This window comes from Rhinopithecus roxellana, chromosome 10 (genome assembly GCF_007565055.1).
Source record: "Rhinopithecus roxellana isolate Shanxi Qingling chromosome 10, ASM756505v1, whole genome shotgun sequence".
NCBI lineage: Eukaryota > Metazoa > Chordata > Mammalia > Primates > Cercopithecidae > Rhinopithecus > Rhinopithecus roxellana.
In genome coordinates this window covers 82,424,061-82,441,643 of record NC_044558.1, presented here as the reverse complement: position 1 = coordinate 82,441,643, position 17,583 = coordinate 82,424,061, and the positions used below count along the sequence as shown (strand labels likewise).

Sequence of the window (17,583 nt, the reverse complement as noted above, 5' to 3'; positions counted from 1 at the left end):
ACGGGGTTTCACCATGTTAGCCAAGATGGTCTCGATCTTCTGACCTTGTGAGCCGCCTGCCTTGGCCTCCCAAAGTGCTGGTGTTCTGCCAAGCCCAGTGACCACCCCTGAGCCATATGACCAGGTAAGAGTACACCCAGGACACTGGTGATGTGATGGAAACCACCACTCCACACCTCCTGCAAGAGTCTGCAGCGGTGTCACCCACAGGGTCCTGGACAAATGGGCTTCGCATGAGTCAGTGCCAGGAAGCCCTCCAGGCACAACCGTTTTTGCACACACAAATGTCTCCTTCAAACCAGGCTGCAGGGAGGTTCCTCTCAAGCCTTGAAAACATGAAGTGTTCCTTCTGGGGTGCGCCCGGGACAGGTTTTCCCACTTACAAGGGAAAAAAAAAAATGGTTTTACAAAATGCTTAGATTCCAAAAGCCTATTTAACTCCAAAATAGGCCTGTTGTGTGGTGAACTGTCAAAAGCAGCACTTTAACATAAAGCTCAGGGCCAGGTGACCTAAATTTGAATCTGTTAGCCATGGGACCTTGAGGAAGTAAGGCCTCTGTGGGACTGTTTTCTCATCTGTACAACAGAGTTCATTACAGAGGGTTGTTGTGGGATGAAGTGAGCCTCTGGTATTCAGTAAGTTCCCCAACAAGCACAGGTGCTGTAGCTGGTAGGCCTAGCAGGACAAAACTCAGAAATTCAGTTGCATGGTGGATCATGTTTTGTTAGTGGGCTAGCCAGGGAACCTAAGCATGTGGACAGACATTCTCATGGAAAGCAGCCTTTCGCAGTGCCCACTGTGTGTCAGCTGGAAACGCCCCGCACCAGCCAGCACTTTACACACGCTGAATTAAATCTGGCCACACCCAGCCTAGGAGACCACAAAGGCAGAAGTCAAGCAAAGACATCCAGGGTGAAGGTGGGACCCTTCCCAGTGGCAGGAACAAACCTGCAACCTGCAGGTTCAGCTTCCATTTTTGTAAAAAAGCAAAAATAAAACATGTTTATAGCTAGGAATAATGTACTTTCATTTTAAATATTTTTAAACCATTTGACTTTTTAAAAATTTTGTGATAAGCATATGACCTCCCCCTTACCAAAACTTAAGTGTAAAATATGTTATTGTTGACTATAAGTACAATGTTGTATAGCAGATCCCTAGAGCTTATTCATCTCACTTGACTAAAACATTATGCCCATAGATTACTAACTCCCCATTGCTTCCTCCCCTCAGACCCTGGCAACCACCATTCCGCTCTCTGACTCTATGAATTTGACTACTCTAGGTACCTTGTATAAGTGAGATCATGCAGCATTTGTCTTTCTGTGACTGTTCTATTTCATGTAACATAATGTCCTACAGGTTCATCCATGTTATTCCATATGGCAAGATTTCCTTTTTTGTTTGGTGTTTTAGAGACAGGGTCTCGCTATGCTGCCCAGGCTGGAGTGCAGTAGCTATTAACAGGCGAGATCATAGCACACCATAGCCCCAAACTCCTGAGCTCAAGCGATCCTTCCAAGCAGCTGGAATTGCAAGCCTGTGCTACCCTACCCAGTTTAGGATCTTCTTCTTTTTTATAGCTGAATACTATTTTGTTGAATGTATATACCACATTTTCTTTACCCATTCATCAGTTGATGGACATTTTTTAATTATTTGATTTTTAAACTTACCTTTGTTAATTTCCCATGAACACATATTACTTACAAATTTTTTGGCCAGGCACAGTGGCTCACGCCTATAATCCCAGCACTTTGGGAGGCCGAGGTGGGTGGATCATGAGGTCTGATGGAGACCATCCTGGCTAACACGGTGAAACCTCATCTCTACTAAAAGTACAAAAAAATTAGCCGGGTGTGGTGGCGGGCACCTGTAGTCCCAGCTACTCGGGAGGTTAAGGCAGGAGAATGGCATGAACCTGGGAGGCGGAGTTTGTAGTGAGCCGAGATCGCACCACTGCACTCCAGCTTGGGCAACAGAGCAAGACTCTGTCTCAAAAAAAAAAAAAAAAAAATTTAAACACATTTATAAAAACCAGAAAAAGTAACAAAAAATAAAAAATTTAACTTGGTATTAAAGAAAGGGGCCTCCTGCAGGCCAGGCGCAGTGGCTCAAGCCTGTAATCCCAGCACTCTGGGAGGCCGAGGCAGGCAGATCACGAGGTCAGAAGATCGAGACCATTCTGGCTAACACGGTGACACCCCGCCTCTACTAAAACTACAAAAAAATTAGCCAGGCGTGGTGGTGGGCGCCTGTAGTCCCAGCTACTCAGGAGGCTGAGGCAGGAGATTGGCGTGAACCTGGGAGGCGGAGCTTGCAGTGAGCAGAGATCGCGCCACTGCACTCCAGACTGGGCGACCGTGTGAGACTCCGTCTCTGAAAAAAAAAAAGAAAAAGAAAGGGGCCTCCTGCTTGTTCTTTCTGACTCCCCCTCAATCTCAATCCACGTGGCCTTCAATAAATCAACCCGTTGGCCTCACCTTATCTTCCATGTAATCTAGAACACAGACCACACAGATTAAGAGTATGATTATGGGCCGGGCGCGGAGGCTCAAGCCTGTAATCCCAGCACTTTGGAAGGCCGAGACGGGCGGATCACAAGGTCAGGAGACCGAGACCATCCTGGCTAACACAGTGAAACCCCGTCTCTACTAAAAATACAAAGAAACTAGCTGGGCGAGGTGGCGGGCGCCTGTAGTCCCAGCTACTCGGGAGGCTGAGGCAGGAGAATGGCATGAACCCGGGAGGCGGAGCTTGCAGTGAGCTGAGATCCGGCCACCGCACTCCAGCCTGGGCTACAGAGCGAGACTCCGTCTCAAAAAAAAAAAAAAAAAAAAAAAAAAAGAAAAAAAGGAGTATGATTATTTACCATATTACAGCTAATTCACAAATGGCCTTAAAATTCTCAAAGCATGTTGAATGCAACTCCTCCTTAGTCACCCAGCCCTAAATTAATAATTAAGCACTCGGCCAGGCATGGTGGTTCATGCCTGTAATCCCAGCATTCTGGGAGGCCAAGGTGGGCGGATCACGAGGTCAGGAGATCCAGACCTTCCTGGCTAACACAGTGAAACCCCATCTCTACTAAATATACAAAAAATTAGCCAGGCGTGGTGGCTTCTGCCTGTAGTCCCAGCTATTTGGGAGGCTGAGGCAGAAGAATCGCTTGAACCCAGGAGGCAGGAATTGCAGTGAGCCGAGATCACGCCACTGCACTCCGGCCAGAGAGAGTGAGACTCCATCTCAAAAAAATAATAATAATAATTAAGCACCTTTAAATTGGTGAATATGGAAATGTACAGCACAGCATCGTAGGCACCACTGCACACAAAATTGACCCCGGCCTGATAATGGATTTCCTAAGTCACTTGCTTATGGGGCACTTTCTCATCGAAAGTTAATTAGCCTAATGAGGGCAAGTGTGACTTTGTGAATGCCAGACTGACTTTCTGATCTGAGTCAGCCACCCAGGAGGCTGCCTATGTCATCCTCCTGGATTCATTTCCTGGAGCACCAAAAAGGCCGACCAAGGGGACAGAACTACAGGAGGCCATGTGCCCTGTGCCTTCCCTACTACTATCTGCTAGGAGTCAGCACACATTCCAAAGGCCACCGAGAGCCAGGACACGTACCTGCCACCTTTTCCTGGAGCTGGCCCCAGAACCTCTGCAGGAAAGGGGGCCCTCTGGCAGACAGAGTCACAGGTGAGCCCCTCTGGCTCCTTCCAGACCACAGAAGGCCCAGGTGGGCAGAAGAAGGCTATGCCTTACCAACCCTCATACCCATGACTGATGAATACCTCTCTGTGCCTGACCAAGACAACAGCAGCTCATGATTGTACTTGATAGATCATAAAGCCACCCTCCCAGCCAGTCTCTCTGAATCCACACAGCAGCCTTGAGAGGGACCACTGCTACTGTCACCAGGTGAGTATTGGAACCAAGGCACAGAAAGGTGCTCTCGTGGCTGGGCGCAGTGGCTCACACCTATAGTCCCAGCACTTTGGGAGGCCGAGGAGGAGGATCACTTGAGGCCAAGAATTTAAGACCAGCCTGGCGAACATAGTAAAACCCCATCTCCACTAAAAATACAAAAATTAGTGGGACGTGGTGGTGTGCGCCTGTAGTCCCAGCTACTCAGGAGGCTGAGGCAAGAAAATCACTTGAACCTGGGAGGTGGAGGCTGCAGTGAGCCAAGTTCACGCTACTGCACTCCAGCCTGGGTGACAGAGTGAGATTCCGTCTCAAAAAAAAAAAAAAAAAAAAGAAGAAGGGGAAGGGGAAGGGGAAGGAAGAAGAAGGAGGAGGAGGAGGAGGAGGAGGAGGAGGAAAGAAAAAAAAGAAAGATGCAACTGTCAATGGTCACTTACCTTGGAAATGGGACAACTGATGTCCCTAAACCCTCCTAGTTCAGTTGTCTTTTGTTGTTCCTCATCCAGAGGCAAACTAAAGTCAAAACTTCACTGGCCCAGAAACACCTAAATGTCTATAAATGGACAAATGAAGAAAGAAAATGCAGAGTATGCCTACAAGGAACCATTAGTCAGTCTTAAAAAGAAAAGACAGCTAGCTGGTGCAATGGTTCATGCCAGTAATCTCAACACTTTGGGAGGCTGAGGTGGGTGGATCACTTGAGCTCAGGAGTTCAAGACCAGCCTGGACAACATGGCAAAACCCCATCTCTGCAAAAAAATACAAAAATTATCCAGACATGGTGGTGCGTGCCTGTAGTCCCAGCTACTTGGGAGGCTGAGGCAAGAGGATCACTTGAGCCCAGGAGTTCGAGGCTGCAGTAAGCTGTGTTGGTGTCACTGCACAAGTGACAGAGAGAGACCCTGTTTCAAAAATAAAAATGCTTAAAATGGTACATTTTATATTATGTATATTTTACCACAAAAAAAAGGAATGAAGTACTGATCCATGATATGACATGGTTGAACCTTGAAAACATTATGTTATGTGAAAGAAACCAGACACAAAAGGCCAAACATGCTGGGTGTGGTGGCTCACGCCTGTAATCCCAGTACTTTGGGAGGCTGAGATGGGCGGATCATGAGGTCAGGAGATCGAGACCATCCTGGCTAACACAGTGAAACCCCATCTCTACTAAAAATACAAAAAAATTAGCCGGGTGTGGTGGCGGGCGTCTGTAGTCCCAGCTACTCAGGAGGCTGAGGCAGGAGAATGGCGTGAACCCGGGAGGCAGAGCTTGCAGTGAGCCGAGATTGCGCCACTGCACTCCAGTCTGGGCCACAGAGTGAGACTCCGTCTCAAAAAAAAAACAAAAAACACACAAAAAAAGCCAAACATTATATGATTCCATGTATATGAAATGTTCAGAATAGGTAAATCAATAGAAACAGAAAGTAGATGAGTTGTTGCCAGGGGGCTGGGAGAGGGAAGAATGGGGAGTGACTGCCCATGGGTGTAGGGTTTCCTTCTGGAGTGATGAAAGTGTTCTGGAATTCGATAGAGCCAATGGGTGCACACTGTTATGAATATACTATATAACACTGAATTATATACTTTAAAAATATTTTTAATTTTATAAAATTAAATTTTAATTTTCAAATTAAAATACTTTTAATTTTATAGGATGGGCACAGTGGTTCACGTCTGTAATCACAGCACTTTGAGAGGCCCAGGCAGGAGGATCACTTGGCAGGAGGATCACTTGAAGCCAGGATTCAAGACCAGCCTGGGCAACATAGCAAGACCCTGCCTCTACAAAAAATTAGGCAATTAGCCAGGCACTATGATGCAAGCCTGTAGTCCCAGCTACTTGGGAGGCTGAGGCAGGAGGATCCCTTGAGCCCAAGTGGTTGAGGTTGCAGTGAGCTACGATTGTGCTACTGTACCCCAGCCTGGGTGAGAGAGTAAGATCCTGTCTCAAAAATAAATAAATAAATAAATAAAATGTTTAATTTCATATCATGTGTAAATTCACCTCAATTTTTAAAAACAGACAATCATTGGCTGGGCACGGTAGCTCACACCCGTAATCCCAGCACTTTGGGAGGCTGAGGCAGGTGGATCACGAGGTCAGGAGATCAAGATCCTGGCTAACACAGTGAAACCACGTCTCTACTAAAAATACAAAAAAATTAGCTGGGCATGGCGGCGGGCACCTGTAGTCCCTGCTACTCGGGAGGCTGAGGCAGGAGAATGGCGTGAACCCGGGAGGCAGAGCTTGCAATAAGGCGAGATCACACCACTGCACTCCAGCCTGGGCGACAATGCGAGATTCTCTCTCAAAAAAAAAAAAAAAAAAAAAAAAAAAAAAAACAGACAATCACACATCTCTGCCTTCTTTCCTGTTCTGACCAAAGCCTCATCTGGTGCCTCTCTTTTTCCACTGGCTTCCAGAGACCCTTCCTGTCCTCTCCCACACACCACATCTGCTGGAATCTATTGCATTTTCTCTCTGCATCTCCAGCCTTAACATGGTCAGAAACTTGGAATCCTTCTGGGTTATTCCAAGCACCTAGGCAAGACTATAGTGAGAGTAGGAATAAACTGGCAATCCACCACCTGGAGAGCAGGAAGGCCCAGCCCTGAGACCTCACTGTTTGCTTTTTGGGGGAATCCTGGCCATCCCAGAGGCCAAATAGTCCACTTCTACTTTTCTAAGTATGACTTATTATCACCTCTTCCCCACAGACCACCTCCCCCAAGTTTTCTTTCATCCAGAGATTTAATTAAATCCCTCTTTCAAATTTAGAACCAACTTAGGCAACCTGAGGGAACATAAAAAGGGATAATTCAGTGTCCCCAGGCACCCCACCAGCTGGCTGGGACACCCAGGCCCTGGGAGCTAAATCAAGAGGACAGCAATGCAGGTTTAATTCTAGATGGTCTGAGAAGTTCAAGGGATGTGTCTCTATCCAGATGAAGAACCCAGGTTCAGCTGCTCCAGACATGCCCTCTTAGGCTCCCGGGGAACGCAGGCCCTGTGACTCCTGCTCAGGGGACCCGAGTCAGAGATTCCCACACTGGGCCTACCTGCATAACCTCTTAATCCTCTTAGCCCACTGGCCACAGGCCCTTCTGCTCCTTCAGCCCAGAAGAGCCCAGAGACAGCAAGGAAGGTGGGCACCCCCAGAGGACGCAGCCACGAGTTCCAGCCTCCCCCTCCCCAACCTGGCTTCCTGTTGCCCTATTCCTGAGGTCAGCTCTGGGCCCCTGCTTCTTCTTTAATGAGTCAGAGAACAAGGAAAAGAGCAAAAGTGAGCAGGCTCAGGGAAAGATGGAGACCAAGCTGGCCCTGGCTGAAGGTGAGCGAGGCCCCTCCTCCAGGACAAGCTGCTAGGAACTGTGTTCTTTTTTAAAAAATCCCCTGCCCCACCCCCTAACAGAAAGGAGGCCATAAACAGGGATCTGCTTGACCAGCTGTCACCCAGCCAGTCTGAATGTCATTCTCCCTTAAAGGGAGAAAAAGGCAGCAACTCTCAATTAAGACTCCTAAACCCCCCAGGACCACACCCCAGAGGCCTAGGTAGACCCCACTCCTGCTCTCTAACCTCCAGCCTACAGGTGCATGTCAGGACAACTTCACAAGTAGGTCCGAATTTGGCCTCAAAGTCACATAAACAGATGTGATCGCAGAGCATGCAATCCTGTCTTGGTGAATCTGCTCTAAGTCCATGCATCCCTTTGGGCTCTTTGAAAAGGAACAAACAGAAGAGGAATTCTGTTTTCCTCTTGGAAAAAAGAAAAGGAAAAAAAAAAAAAAAAAAACCCACACAAACCCAAATGGAAAGGTACTTTGTACTGCTTAAACTCAACCAGATCAGGAAATACTGATGTTTTAAACAACAGCACAGGCTGTGTAACAGAACATGACCGAATATAAGCATGAACATGAGGGATCAGGTCTAGAGTCCAGTCAGCAGTTAACTCCCTGTGCGGTGAGGCCTATGTCATGACCTCTCTGAGTCTTAGGGTCCCCATCTGTGAGACACAACAAATGAAAGCACTGGGGGCCACACCATGACTTCTCTGAGCCTCAGTTTCCTCACCTGTAAAATGGGCACAGCAACATTTGTGAGAGTCCTGTGAAGCACAATGCGCAGAAGTATGCCATGCACTGTGGTGTCTCAGATAAAAGGTGGGTAAGCGGGAAAGGCCCCTCCTCTCTGTACCTCCAGCCACTGCCTCTGCAAGAACAATCCACAGACACTGGATCGCCACCATGCCACTGCGCCCGGCACCAGCAACTCAAACACAAATAGCTGAGATCCCCTCAGCCTGAGAAGCAGCTAGGATAGACCAGGGATACCTCTGGTTTGGAGGCTTCCCAGGAGAGGGAAGAGTAGCCATCTCCTGGAGCAGGAATCTTAAGCACTGGAAAAGCCCATAACACAGAGTCGATAAGGCTGGGTATGGTATGGGAGCCACTGGCCTGAATCCTGCAAACTCCAGTCCTACAGCTCCCAGGCCACCAAGACAAACCTGAGTGAGCTGCACGTCCCAGATTTTATGAGCCGGCCTCCAGTTCACTAGCTGTGTCCTTGAGTCTTAATCCCGCTCCACTGCCAACACCCCACACCCAGCCCTGTGATCTTAGGGTTTCAGGGAAATGGAAAGTCATTCCTCTTTGTGGAAAGGTCAAACCGTTGGGCTCGGTTTTTTCCAATGCTCCTTCTGGCTCTCCTATTTGTTTGATTCTAAATTCCTTTATCCCCCCTGCTGGAAAGTCAGACAGAACATTCCTCAGGAAAGAGAACTTTTAGCGGGGGTGTGGTGGGGAGGAATAATTGAGGTAAAATGAAAAATGGGTGAAATCAGGTACTATAAAATCTTGGTACTCAAAGAGTGCACAACAAATTGCACCGGTCAGCAGTCATTACTGTGAACTCACAATGCTTTGGTGAGTCACCCAAGACTGGGAACTGAAATCAAACTAACACTCTCTATCACAGTACAGGACAGGAACTCAGCTGCATACTAATGGCAAGAATCCGCTAAACGCATCCCTTGCTACTCCCAGCAGCAAATGCATAAGCTACTTCATACTCAAATATAAATTAGTGAGCTATTTTCCTTGCTGGGTTAATACAAATCGTGCTCTGGACCAATTAAGTAAGCCACTTCAAAACTTTGCCTCAGCATATTGGAAAATGTCCCGCTTAGGGGAAGAATGAAGTCTCGGGTGATGCATGCCCAATTGATGGCAAAATAGGTGAGAGTGCTTTCAGAATTATTGAGGATTTTGTTATTAATGGTGTTTCAGTGTTGGCTTCTTAAACACATCAAACAAATTTCCTTTAAACTAGTAGTTCCTGACTGCCACGGGGAAGGCTGCAGGCCTCCCACCTCCCAGATGGTTCAACCACAATAAACGTTTGGCCTGTCAGATGCACAACATTGACGAACTAATTGAAATATGCTGCAACAAGCAAATCCAAAATAAATGTGGAATAATTGTTTCCTTACACGATAACCCGCTGAAGTGCCTCCACGTCTGGCCACCCCTGCTGACTGAATGTTCCCCCTGCTTTGTGAGCCTCACTTATGTGTGGTTTTCAAGGGAGTTAAATGCTTCTTTCCAGTGTGATTATCCACATGGGAAAAATTCTAATTGCAAAAAATGTTGAGTTTTTCTCCCTCTTATGAAAAAAAAAAAAAAAGCAAGTGAAAAGTCAACTGTTATAAAGTACCAAGGAAAGCAATTAAATGGGCCCTTCAGTGTGAGAGAGAGATTGTCCTCCTGTTCTCCAGAGCACGATGGCCAAGCCAGCGTTAACCACGCATCCACACCTGCGGGGAAGCCCTGCCTGTCAGACAACCTCACGCCACTGATGGAAGCTGGGAATGGCCACCTATTTCTACCCTGACACACACATCCCTATCCCCCTCTCCCCTCCCTCCCTTCCTCCAAGGGGCTGTCTAGAGAGACAGCAGAGGGTGGAGGCCAGCAGTACCCACAACAAGGCCCCCCACGGGCTCACAACCTCATGCAGGACACTGGTGCCCAGTGAGCCCTCCCTAGGGGGCCGGGAGGCCGAAGGGCCTGATTCTAATCCCAGAAGGACAACAGAAGCAAAGTGCAGGCCGGGCGCGGTGGCTCACGCCTGTAATCCAAGCACTTTGGGAGGCTGAGGCGGGCGGATCACGAGGTCAGGATTTAGAGATCATCCTGGCTAACACGGTGAAACCCGTCTTTACTAAAAATACAAAAAATTAGCCGGGCGAGGTGGCGGGCACCTGTAGTCCCAGCTACTCGGGAGGCTGAGGCAGGAGAATGATGTGAACCCGGGAGGCGGAGCTTGTAGTGAGCCGAGATCATGCCACTGCACTCCAGCCTGAGTCACAGGGCAAGACTCCCTCTCAAAAAAAAAAGAAGCAAAGTGCACAGCCCTGCTCCATGGCACAGCCTGTGCCTCAGACTTGGGAGGGAAGCCCCCCAGCTGCCAAAAGATAAAATTCAGGCCCTCCCCAGGAATCACCTCTCAAACGGAAATAAACAGCTCTGCAGAGGAGAAACAGTAATAATCTGTATGAATTAGGTACCAACTCTTAAGAGGGCACACAATAGGCAAAAGACTTGGGAAAGGTTCCTCTGAGAGAGCCCAGGCATAAGAAGGCCACAATTTGAGGCATGGGGGCCCCAGGAACCCCCCACCTTGGCCTGAAACACCTCCGTAAGAGGATTATTCCTTTGGGTGAAGGATTGGTCTCAGCTCCTCTTAAGAAAGGCCAAGTCTGTTGCAGGGCTGCCACCAGAACCCTCAGCATGAAAGTACAGAGTCCCTCCTACCTGTAGACTTGAGCAGAGAGAGATGGGCACCATTCTGCTGGCAACAGCCCTTCTAGAAGAAGCTACATCAGGGCTGAGGGAGGACAGCTTGTCTTTCTCTCGCACCTAAGACAAGCAAACACAAGAATCTGCCCACAGCCTCATCCCGCAGCTCCAGCCTTCATCCATTAAGTACCATCAGCATTGTGAGGTGCCCTGAGCTAGGCTGGATACACTATGGGGGCTGACATGAGGCCAAAGGTGGCAGATCCTCACTATCCATGGATTCCATATTTGTGAATTAACCTACTCACTAAAATGTATCTGTAGCCCCAAAATCAATGCTCATGGTGCTTTCAAATTCATTTTCAAATCTGTGCAGACTGGCAAAAAATTTAAGTTGCCTGATAGCACATTCCCTGCTGAGGTTGAACGAGGGGACATTATCTTCCCAACTCAGCTCTCCTAATGGAAACAAGGGTCCTTTTTGTGGTCTGTCCAGTGCCACATTTTTGGCACTTGTGTGCTCTGTGTTGGTGATTTTGCTGTTTGGAATGGCCCCAATCATAGTGCTGAGGTGCAGTCTAGTTCTTGGGTGCAAGATGGTTATGACATGCAGAGAAAATCTGTATGTTAGAGAAGCTTCATTCAGGCATGAGTCACAGTGTTGATGGCCAGGAGTTTAATGTTAATGAATCAATAATACATATTAAATAGGGTGTCTTTTTTGTTGTTGTTTTGAGACAGAGTCTCACTCTGTTGCCAGGCCAGAGTGCAGTGGCACAATCTCGGCTCACTGCAACCTCCACCTCCTGGGTTCAAGCAATTCTCCTGTCTCAGCCTCCTGAGTAGCTGAGACTACAGATGCACGCCATCACACCCAGCTAATTTTTGTGTTTTTAGTAGAGACGGGGTTTCACCATGTTGACCAGGATGGTCTCGATCTCTTGACCTCATTATCCACTCATCTTGGCCTCCCAAAGTGCTGGGATTACAGGCATGAGCCACTGCGCCAGACCTCTTTCTTTCTTTTCTTTTTTTTTTTTTTTTTTGAGGCGGAGTCTCGCTCTGTCGCCCGGACTGGAGTGCAGTGGCCAGATCTCAGCTCACTGCAAGCTCCGCCTCCCGGGTTTACGCCATTCTCCTGCCTCAGCCTCCCGAGTAGCTGGGACTACAGGCGCCCGCCACCTCGCCCGGCTAGTTTTTGTATTTTTAGTAGAGACGGGGTTTCACCATGTTAGCCAGGATGGTCTCGATCTCCTGACCTCATGATCCGCCCGTCTCGGCCTCCCAAAGTGCTGGGATTACAGGCTTGAGCCACCGCGCCCGGCCGCCAGACCTCTTTCAACAGAAACATACACAACATAAGATTACATATGGATTGGTTAAAGAAAATGTTGTGCCCCCAGGCTCAAAGGAGCCTAACCCTGTGTTTTCCCTAAGAGCAGTGGTTCAGTGTTCACTAACTCAGTGTTTTAAGTGGGACTTTATAGAACATAACTATGTTAGCCAGCATGGTGCACATGTCTGTAGTCCCAGCTACTCAGGAGGCTGAGGCAGGAGGATCACTGGGCCCAGGAGTTTGAGGCTGCAGTGAGCAATGATTACGCCACTGCACTCTAGCCTGGGAGACAGAGAGAGACCCTGTCTCAAAAAATAAGAAAAAAAAAGAACCTAACTATGGCCAACAATATGAATCAAATGACTATGCATACATGTATGCATAGTCAGGATATACTTTCCTCAGACAGAGCTATTCCACCCTGCAGTCATGTGCTCCTAAGGCTGCAGGTTGCCATGTCCACACCCAACAGGGAGTTTGAGCTGTCAGCTTCTGCTCCAAGACTGGAATCAGCCTCAAGGTCTCTTGGGTCCTCCCACTGTTCTGATAACACTCTGCCTTCTCCCTGGACCCATGACTCCCACTGACGTCCCTGATCATGACCTCTGATCTTTCTGACTAGCCAGGTCTTAATAAGACCCCTTTCCACAATAGAGATAAGGGACTGCAGGGGCAAGGGCACTCAAGGAAAAGCTTTGTGAAGGATGGGGAACTTCAACAAGGAGAGTGTGAAACTCATCTTTCCATGCTCTCTCTCCAAGGTTGTCTTGGGTTTTTGATTTGTCTGTTACCGGAACCCTGCCTGTTAGTTTATTTCCTGTGTCCTCTGGCAAGGGCAGTTGTTAATATAATTTGACCAGGTGCAATGGCTTACACCTGTAATCCCAACACTTAGAGAGGCCCAGGAAGAGGACTGCTTGAACCTGGGAGTTCCAGACCAGTCTGGGCAACACAGCAAGACATCGTCTCTACTAAAAATATCCTTCTATCATAAAGATACAGGCATGCGTATGTTCACTGAAGCTCTATTCACAATAGCAAAGACAGGGAATCAACCTAAATGCCCCATCAATGGTAAACTGGAAAAGAAAATGTGGTATATATACACATAGTATAGAATACTATACAGTCATAAAAAAAGAATGAGATCATGTCATTTGCAGGAACATGGATGCAATTGGAGGCCATTATTCTTAGCAAACTAATGAAGGAACAGAAAACCAAACACCACAAGTTCTCACTTATAAGTGGGAGCTAAAGGTGAGAACACATGGACACATAGAGGAGGGCAACACACACTGGGACCTATTGGAGGGTGAAGGGTGGGAGGAGGGAAAGGATCAGGAAAAATAACTAATGGGTACTAGGTTTAGGTACTAATGGGTACTAGTACCTGAGTGACAAAATGATCTGTATAACAAGCCTTCATGACACAAGTCTACCGATGCAACAAACCTGCACTTGTATCCCTGAACTTAAAAGTTAACAGCTGGGCGCGGTGCCTCATGCCTGTAATCCCAGCACTTTGGGAGGCTCAGGGCAGATCACCTGAGGTCAGGAGTTCAAGACCAGCCTGGCCAACATGGCGAAAACCTGTCTCTACTAAAAATACAAAAATTAGTTGGGCATGGTGGTGGGCGCCTGTAATCCCAGCTACTTGGGAGGCTGAGGTAGGATAATCGCTTGAACCTGGGAGGCGGAGGTTGCAGTGAGCCAAGATCACACCATTGCACTCCAGCCTGGGCAACAAGAGCGAAACTCCATCTAAAAATGATAATTTTAAAAAAAATAAAAGTTAAAAAAAAAAAAGTAATTTAAGCAAATGCCAGCATGCCCCTCCTAACAGCATTCGTCATGTGTTTCACCATAAACGTTTAGCAGAGATTTGTTCTGGTGTTGCCAGACTGGGCGTGAGGAGGTCAGTGCTCCATACTCATTTTACAGGAATCAAGGACCCACGTACAGAGCTGTCACTTTAAAAAAAGAGCACTAAACTGGTAATCAGGGACTTGGGTTCCAGGCTAGCAGAGAGGTCTTGCGCAAATCACTTCTATTCTGCCAGCCTCTGCCTCTCATCCTCAACAGGGTGCAGGCCCTCCCAGCTCCAGTGTTCTGGGATCCTCCATCAAGGATACAGAAGATTTGAAGAAGGCATCACTAGGCTCCCCACTTTAGTATCTGGACCAATTCTCTCCTTTCCCACCAGAAGACCTGTCCTGCAGGGCCATCATGATAACCACAGATTTTAGAATGTAAGTCCTACACACCTTTACAGTTGCTGTGGACTATCAAAACTACCCATTCTTCAAGGCTTCCTTCAAGTCCCACTTCTTTCAGGAAGTCAACCCTGACTGCCTTACCTAGAAAGGGCATCTACCCCTCTGAACTCTACCTTCAACAATTTTTATCACACATACCCTTTGTTACCTGTGGACTCATCTCCCTAACCACACTGTGAGTTAGTGAGTTAGGTACAATGTTACCTTTTTATTTTTATTTATTTTTTCTTTTAGAGACAGGGTCTCACTCTGCTGCCCAGGCTGGAGTGCAGTGGCACAAGCATAACTCACTGCAGCCTCACACTCCTAGGCTAAAGAGATCCTCCCACCTCAGCTGCAGGCGCAAACCACCATGCCCAGTGAGCAATGTTACTTACTATATTCAATTCTCTTACCCATACAGTTTTCCAGAAACCTTTTGTGATGACTTTATAAAGAGCATAGAGAGAGAGATCTACACATAAACACACACACAGAAAAAAGAGTCCAGGAAAGCAGAAATAAATATGCTGATGTTGAGGGCAAGTGAATATAGTTGCTAGACAGAGTATCACATTGTGTGCCGAGCAGCCTAGAAGCCAAGGAGAAGAGGAGAAACATAATCAGTTGGAAAGATAGTGTGGTATAGAAAGAGCCACACAGTGTGTGTCAAAGAAGCAGAACTGAGTACAAATCCAGGGAAACTTGGGCAAGTTAGCTGACCTCTCTGTGTGTCTTAACTTCTTTCTCTGGAAAAAAAGCAGCAGAATACAACCTACCCTGCAGGGTGTGTCAGGGAGGCCCAAGCACACACTGCATGGTGCAAAGTGTACAAACAAAACATGTTTTCCTTCCCCACTTTCCTTTTCATTATCAAAGGAGAAGACAACCTAGTTTCCTGGGGGAAGGAAAAGTTTGCCTGGCCCTAAATTCTAAAAGAAATTTTTAATATGGGTCACTGTAAGAAGCCTTTAGAAAAGGGGAAAATGCCTCAGATTATGGTTTTAGAGTAAACCAGATGAGGATTTGCCATGGCTCTATTTGATAACATTCCAGGGTACCCAGTAAAAGCTTAATAAACATCAACCAAATGACCTACAGAGAAGCTGGGCAAAAACCACTTAGCCGCATCTGTGTTTGGAGGCAGGGAGTCCTGTTAAGCAGCTTTCAGGGTGACTGTCTGCAAAGGGATTGATCTCATCTAAGCAAAGTTGAGAACTGGCATACAAGAACTCAATGGCTCATTTTGGATTGCCCTTGCGGTCATAAGCAGTGGCTCCTCCTGCCTATGGCCAAAGACACTGGAGCAATACCACTACGTTTACTTTAAAGAGCACATGGCCCCCAACATCTTTTCCAAAAACAGCAAGGCAGTGATCTGGAAGTACCAGACATTTCCTCTGCTAATCTCTACAGATAACTGCACATCCTCTATGACTGGTCTTCTCGAAGACCAAGTTGGAAAGACTAACTGGATGGGCTGATTAGGAGAGCATCTATCTACTTGGTGTTAAAACAGGCCTCTAGACACGGAGGAAGGCAATGGGTCTCCATAACAGAGAATGTATAAGCAATCGACTCTGGACAAGAAGGGCTATCAGTGCTCATCCATGCCAACCCTCTCACTATTTTCCTAAGTGCCTTACTGTGCAGCGAAGCATTGGGGACACAGAGAAACATGAAGCAGCACTGACCGCCCAGGAGCTCACGGTCTAGTGGGGGGCACATGTAAAGAGATAAGGGCCATTCTGTGTGGCAGGCAAGTCAGACTAGGGTGGTTCGAAAATCAGAAGGGGGACCAGTTCCACCTGCGAAGGCCAAGACTGGGTCTCAACCAGTGAAGAATTGAAGGTACCTGGGGAGATGGAGGGCATGGGAGCACCAAGTCTTTGAAAGCCTCTAGGTAGCCTGAGAGGACTGCAGCTTAGGGTATGAATGAAATGCTAGCAGAGGAGGCAGAAAAGGTAGACAGGACCCAGATCCCAAGGGGCCTTAGATACGCAGAGGAATTCTTTCAGATTCCATAAGGTGCAACCACAACCGAGAGAAACCAAGCGACGTAGTTAAGCTCCTATAGCAAGTTATGGGAAAAGCCAGGCCTGGAACCCCAGCCCCTTCTCCCCTCTCCCGCAGTCCCCTTCTCTCCCCTACTGCCTCCCATGCCTGAGCAGCTGGAGAAGGCCAGGAGAGAGAATGGTCCATTCAACACTCACTACCCAGGGAATCTAGAGTCTGTGCCTGGCCATCTTCAGGGCAGAGGATGTACTGTCCTGTTCACATGAAGCCACTCCTTACAACAAAAACAGTCCTTCCTAGCTCACTGTGTTTCTCTCTGCAGTGGGAGAGGGCTGGAAGTCCATTCCAACCACAGAATACAGTCTCTTCATGGAAGAAAAATAATTTAACAGCAACAGTCCAGGAATCAGAAAAGCTAGGGATCCAGAGGCAAGCCTTGGAAGGGCCTTCTGCTCCATGGAGACACTGCACGCAGGGTACTGACCAGAGCAGGGGACCAGAGATGAATCAGCTCCAGCCCGGGAGCTCACCATCCAGCAGGGGAGATAAGGCGGATGGAAAAGTAACTATAAAATAAGGCAGACGTCGATAAGAGTTACACAGGAGATACAGATAGGAGGCAGTGGGAGTTCAGAGCAGAGAGGAGTCTGGGGGATGGGTGTTAGAAAAGATTCAGATGAAGGGGAGCACTTACTGCCTTCCCTCCAGAAGTGGGGGGTCTATCAGCAGCTCTGGTCACTCCCAGATGGGGGCTGGGGAGAGAGCTGGTCGTGAATAAAGACAGATGTTCCAGTGAGGTCTCCTTTGAAGAATCCAGATTCTGGGTGGGGGAGGCAGGTAGGCCAGGGTGTTTGGAGAGGCGCCCAGCCCACACTTCAGAGGGAGGGAGAGGAGTGCAGAATGTCTGCAGGAGCAAGTCGGTGGAAAGGGGACAAGCCTGGAGGACTTGCCTTGAAATGACATTTGCACCGCACGCACGATGTTCACCTGGACTGGCCGTTTGGGATTTCTTGCGGGGAGTCAGTGCACACTGGGGCGGGGGACACTGAACTTTCCCTCTCCCCAAGCCCCCCTCCCCCATCAGCCCTCCCACGGATAAGAAAGGATTCGGGGTGTGAAGAAAACAGAGGCGGCACCCCCATAACAACAGGAAGGGGGCACTGAGGATGGAGACGGGCCACACCCCAACCCTGGGCCCCCGACACGCAGAGGTCACGGCCCGGGCC

At 48.1% G+C, this 17,583-nt stretch overlaps 1 protein-coding gene across 18 annotated transcripts in view; it reads right to left on the bottom strand.

Annotated features, from left to right (window-relative positions):
* Nucleotides 1-17,583, bottom strand: part of PITPNM2 (phosphatidylinositol transfer protein membrane associated 2) — a 171,208-nt gene that overhangs the window by 153,062 nt on the left and 563 nt on the right. Inside the window, exon 1 of one of the 18 annotated variants that reach the window (XM_030939031.1) lies at nt 17,052-17,070. The exons of the other annotated variants lie outside the window; for them this stretch is intronic. The gene's annotated coding sequence lies outside the window, so the exon portion shown is untranslated. Of the gene's footprint in view, nt 1-17,051; nt 17,071-17,583 lie in introns of those variants that run through there. 18 annotated transcript variants of the gene reach the window in all.